Here is a 6986-nt window from a genome sequence, read left to right as displayed (position 1 = left end):
ACATATCGTCGCTGTCGCATCACCAATTGAGCACATTTGTGACGTCTCTCTGTCTCTATCTCCAATGTCAGAGTTGTGACTCTAAGATCTCTACGCCTCCCACCAATACTCCTGAGAGCCTAGTGCTCTACTCCTATCATACCTCTCTACGCTTACTCTCTCACACCTCCACAACTACCGTCCACAGATTGTCATAGACCCTAGAGGTACCCTAGTAGAAATAACTCGCTACCATAACCCCATGTGCCTGACCCCATGTGACTCCTCTCCCGCCATCTGACTATCACTGTACAGACCTAGTTGCGTGCTCCTACGCCATTCCAACCTCACCTAACAGCATCTCTAAGTTCAGACAAGACACACCATGTATACTCCCACCAGAGAGTACAGCTGTCCCCTACTCTCTCTGAAGTCTATGTGACTAACTAATACCTCTACATAGCGCCTGTAAACCACTCACTTGTAACACACTAGTTGCCGATGTACCGCGTCTCCTCATCCAATTCAGTGCAAACTTAACCACCATATCGGTGGTGTTGTATGCCCCCGATCACGTCTGCAAATAGTCCTAATGTATGTCCTTGCACAGTAAACCAAATGTTTGTAGAGAGAGAGTAATTCAACAATCCTCTGGAACCCCAACAGAGATCTCTCACACAGTATAGACTCACAACCATATCCCACGATCTCCTCTCGACTTCTAACTAATTAAAACAACAGACTACCATTTCACACACCCCACAAAGAATAGATCTCTCCACGCTGCATCAGACTCACAACTAAACCCAAAGACCACAGGAACCTCCCATGTACTACCACCTAGACCACCCGAACTCCATAGACTACCAAGACACTGCCACACCATCACAAACTTAGATCTCCTACACCCTCACCCCAGACCACTGCCCTCACCAAGACTTCCCAACTGTAAAGACCTGATCACCCACCCTGATCACAACTAATATCATAAAGTACAAATGGCCTCCCCTATACCATACTCATACACTTGCTGAGAGTTTCATGCTTAGTTTTTTTCCTAGTGTGTCGTATCTCCTGCCCCCACCCCCTCACCCCCCTCCCCTCACTGTCTGTCCCTACCACCCCCCCCCCCCCCCCCACCCATCTATAAAATACTAAATCTACATACACCTCCTCCTTTGTGTAACCTACCCCTCATCCTCCCTAACCCATAAGTAGGAGAGTCATACTCAAACTAGTGTCTAGAAAATCCTCACCAACATACACCAACAAGACGACGATAACATCTGCTCCCCCTCCTCCCTCTCAGACTTCCAAGTCCCCCACAATGTCTCCTCACAATCACAATTAAACCATATCTCCTACCATTCCCCGAATACTAGTTCTACATAACGACCCCTGAACATTCCCACATTATAGCACACACATCGCATACACTCACTACACACACACAACGCATAACATACAACCCTATACGAAGACACCAACTATGTGTCTCTATCATTCTCTCTCAATTGTACCCACCCTTACTACCCCACTATTACTAGACACACTCACACAAAACTACAAACACTCACATGCTCACTCCTGCACTTTACTAAAAACATATGTAGTTGCTTGATTGTTCCTTAGTGATATACTCCTCCTTCAGACCCACGTTTCTCTCCCCTTGCTACAGACCACACCTACGCCACATCACCAGCCCTTGCCCCATACCTCTCCTGTGTATCGTTACTCACATGAGTCATCGTGCACACCTCCTATTATCCTGCCTAGTGTTCGCCATACCCTCCCTCTTGTCACCATTACCTCATATTCACACAAGTTCTCATGTTTACTACTAACCCAATTCACACACTCCTATACATATGCATCACAACACTCACACCCAGATAATAAAACTAACCCCTAATACAGAGCAAGAAACCAAATGAAAACCAAATAATAAAATAAAACTCAAACTGACAAACGAAAACAAAAGACTCAAATCAGATCAAACAGAACAGACATAATACAAGTGTGCAAAACTCTCTTCGTAGTACCCAATACCCCCCCACCGCTCTACAGTCGATCTTCCCATCTGTCTCCTGCAGCGTGACCCCACTCTAACCACCCCAACACAGAACAACACTCAAAAAATGCTACTAAGACAAAAGACCCTGTCCCTCAACCAAGTAGACAATAACTCCAATAACTACGTACCCATAGTGTACTACAGAACACCCACCTCACACCAGACAAAATGTATATCTCCATACTAGAACACTATCACGACAAACAGATATAATCATACATGAAAAACTATAACTACCTCCAGAGACCAAGTAACAGAACTGTCCATAGTCATATACTCACCATGACCACAAAAAACCCCAGATATACCGACACTATCCTAGAGAAAGATCCAGACACCCCCAACACACTAACGCGAACCGTTTGATATGACAACCCAACACACACCAATGTTGTATCAAGTAAATAAACCTACTCTTCGTCAGCGCTTGTCACTGTCTCATATCACTCCCATAGAAAATCACCCAGAATAGACTAATCTCGCCCTACTCCATACTTTACACTATCAAGTCCACACATACTACTAGATCATAATCCAAAGAATAATGCCTATAGGATAGAATCTCCCTCCCCTACAAAATCATCCTTCCCAACACACTGTCATGTAATACAAGTCACAATTATACAGATACACACCTCTCAGTCACAAGCAACTCACACACATCACAATCCATAGCGCTCGCTACCACCTTTGTGTACCACGTCACCTCTGACTCAAACATGTCCAAATAACTCTCAAGAAACTACATCTAAACCACACAAGAACATAGACCAACATCTTACCTCCTCCCCACTAAGACCCATCTCACCTAGATAATACCTCAACATCCTCATACTATCTCCAACTAAAACACCAAGAGACTCTCCATACCCCATCGACTATACCCCCCATGCCATTGTATGATGGATGTGTCTCGTCTCTGCTCTATGCCACTCTCCCATTGTGAACATTCAGACCAGAACTCCACTTACACTTCACCCCTTCCTAACCTACTCATATGCAACCATAAGATTACAAACTTTACAGACCATGTCCCAAGCCCATCCCATACCTCGCGTCCTCCCCCCCCAAGACTTACGACACCACGCCGCCTAATACTAGACCCACCTTCCACATACGCTCCCCTGCAATAAGTACCCCACACCTAGCCCCTCCTCGACCCCTCCCAATGTGTGATGATATCAGAGAACTTGTCTACCCACCCCCCGTGTGATGTGAACACTATCGATAATGGCTATAATTGTGTATCTCCATCAGTATATTAATCACAGCATCACCTCGCCACCATCAGTGTCAGAGAAATAATTCCATAGACCCTGAGCCTACTTCAGTAGTATATCCCATATTGACGTTTGTGTATACTATATCACTAAATTTCACTCACCAAGTCGTCGTTACACTAATTGACCTCCCAGACCTGCGTGTATGAGTGATCACCATATGTATTACACAAGAAACAGCAGAAACTTATAATATGCTATGACAACCTAAAACCATCGAACACAAAACCCACCGATAAGAATAGACCTCCACATCACCAACTATTACTATCAAATCCAAGATATTAGAGTAACCCATCATGTGTAAATCCTCTTAAAGACATAATGTTAGATTGTACCTGCTACAACCCTTACATTACCATTATATCACACATGTCCCACACAATTACACAAACATTACAACAGTATCTCCCGACCACATCCACGTATACACACTTACGCCCTCCACCGCACATAGGACTTTAGTCTATGAGTCAGATGTTCACTTTACACCTGGCACACCACACTTGACTAGTGTGTCCCCTGTGACCTTCACGCTTTCCCAGTTTATGCACCAATTATTCTCTGCCCTTACACACTATTAATCTCTAAACAGTAACCAACTCATCAACAATATCAGAGTCCCACCAACCTCTCACTCCACCGTATTTAGAATAGACTAACTCACAATATACCGACTCTCTCCAAATTAAAGATCAGACATCTACGACAAACATCGACACACTCTACTATCCCCTGACACTAAGACAAGACACCCCCTAACCAAACACCAACCCTCCAAACATACAGAGACCACTCACTCTCCATCCATATACATCCATATACCTAATCGGTCAGAATATCACAGAGCACCTCATGTCAACTCCTGCTCAACCTATCACATCCTATATGAGTACTACTTAGATCTTCTCACCACATCACCCACCTCCCCTCCACCCCTCACTCACACCTAAGCCACGAAATCGTCCTTTACACTCTCCCACGGTATCCCAGTCACTTGCACACACCTGTCTAGACATACTACTCTTATATAGATACTACCCAATTCCTCCCTGCCCCCTTCTCTGAATACTTGCTCTATCTAAGTGTCCATACAGATAACACTGTCTAATCATAGCCTCTCCCCTCCTCCCCATTGTATAGTTCACCATGCCACCTACCTAGATACTTCCCCTTAACGTCAAAACACACACAGATCACCATCTACTCAATCCCCTGCAAATACAAAGGAATGTAAAATAGAACACCACCATCCGACCCTATCTTACGACTCCACCAGCCAGACTCAAACAATGAAACATAGACCAGACTCACCACAAACTTATTAACATGTTGTGTTCTCCCAATATGTGTTATCCATCAGTGAGAGAACCCATACTTGTACCCACCCTAAACTCCAATAACTAGAACCATATCACATCCTAACTCACTCAAACACTCCAATATTATCTACAGTGCACTCTCACACATCCCACATAAAGTGGCCAAACCACCTAAATATCAAGAAATAACCCATCTAACCAACCACCCCCTCTCACCCCAAGCCAATACCGACCATTACCATCCCTGCAAAATCAGACACCCTAACAGTTCACTCCCTCCACCGACCTCACCACACTCCTCTAAATCCGAATCACCTCAGACACACCTCCCGCACCCCAATCTCATCCCTATCTTAAGAGAACAAAAATATCCAATATACTCTACTAGTCAGACACACATCTCTCTAGACCTTCATTGACCACACACAATCTTCCCACCTACAGATACCAATCAGTACTCATCTAAGATATATCCAAAACCATTAATCCAAAACCCTATAATGCCAACCAACTCATCTATCCAGCCTCTTGTCATGTCTAATGCTCAACCCCACAAAACTCATAAAATCATATCTCTTGACCAATGTTATGTGTCTGAGATGCATGTCTCCAGTGATACTGAGGCACCTATGATCCTGATAAGTAGTTGCAGAGACAGTTGTTGAGGTATAGAACAATGAATCCCCCCTCCGTGTCATCCCAAAATGAGATATAGCACAATACTTAAGATCTAGACATCAAGAGCATCCCTCATATCCTCCAGAGTGAACACCCCCTAGATCTCACTTTACCTACATGTCTAGAGTCTATACCTGATCTATCAAGATCCACTAGATACAACACACTTCACATACCATCAAATTATCACAGTTTAGACAGATGTTCTCTAAATAACTCTAGATCCTCAATGTGAACACCAGAAGTCATAGGAGATACCACCTAATCCACTAAGTAATGTCTCCCCCCGCTAAATATGTCAACAACCCCACCCCTGAAACAGAATACCAACAACAGAATGCCTATAGACACAGTAATAACTAACTACCTCACTTACAGATAGATAAGTAGAAGATATGGATGATTAGTAGCCCCTACTGTTATACGACAGACGTCCCATCGTACAATGTCAGACAGTCTGCATAGTCAGTAGACGCACCGCCTAACTAGTACAGTCCCAGAATCCGCAGATCCGTCATCAAAGATATCATAACTCTCATTCCCATAAATACACCACTATAAACAAACCTGAAATCCCAATGCGTACTCTCCCCAAAACTACTGAGACAACATACACTCCAATAAAGAACCACCCCCCACACCAACCACACAACATTTCGACCTATTACTCTACTCTCCCACAGAGTGATCCATCCACTGTCCCTCCTACTCAAATACCATTCCCCCCCTCTCTAACAATAACACTAATTACTCATGAGTCCATAGATCGTAGATAGACCTTCCCTCTAAGACACATCCCAAACCCCCAAGAAAGACCATGTTGCCCACTGCTCCTACCCTCTCCCTCAATACCAAGAGTTCAGTCCGCCCTTGTCAGTTCCCTCACCCATCCCATCCCCCTCTATCAACTATAAAAAGATCCCCCTAATCCCGAATCAGATAAGACTAGATACTAGTATATAGACTATAAGCCAGATGTTGTGCAGACCCTTTCCCTCTACTACACCATCCTCGCCTCTCCCCCCACACACCACCCATCACACAAATTAACATACCAAATATTAGTGTAAATCACACACCCAGATGTCACATCCCAACTGATTCTAATTGAAATGCCAACATACCTATCTCGCTTAGATAAACCTCCCCTATCCCCTCTACCCAAACATATAGATCCCAACTAAATAAAGATACCATAACAACTACAGTACTAACATACTCATACCATCATCCGACGCCAGAGCAATTGTCTCCCTCCATCTCACTCTCTCCCACGTAACGCATAAGATCAACAAGACAAAACACATTCACACAACCCAAGACACCACCTTGACACTCCAAAAAGTCCCACCAATTCAACTCCATAGTAAGCCCTGAGTACACACTCCTCACCCAAAGCTATGTCTCATCATAAAGCTGGACCGTTTCCTCGCCACCAAGACGTGTACCTCCTGTACATACTCGAGAATGTATCTGTCCCACCCACTTGACCAGCACGCACCCCCACCCAGACACATATACAGTCAATCCCCTCACCTAAATACATAAGTATCTAAAACACTAGTGATCCATAAAAGATCATACTCACAACGCACAGAATCAACCCCATCACAAGCTTCTCAAAAAATCACAAGACCAAAGACTTAAGACTAA

The sequence above is a fragment of the Penaeus japonicus genome, unplaced genomic scaffold (genome assembly GCF_977035675.1).
Source record: "Penaeus japonicus unplaced genomic scaffold, GWHDUDI00000001_assembly GWHDUDI00000005, whole genome shotgun sequence".
Classification (NCBI taxonomy): Eukaryota; Metazoa; Arthropoda; class Malacostraca; order Decapoda; family Penaeidae; genus Penaeus; species Penaeus japonicus.
Note: the sequence above shows the minus strand (reverse complement) of the source record.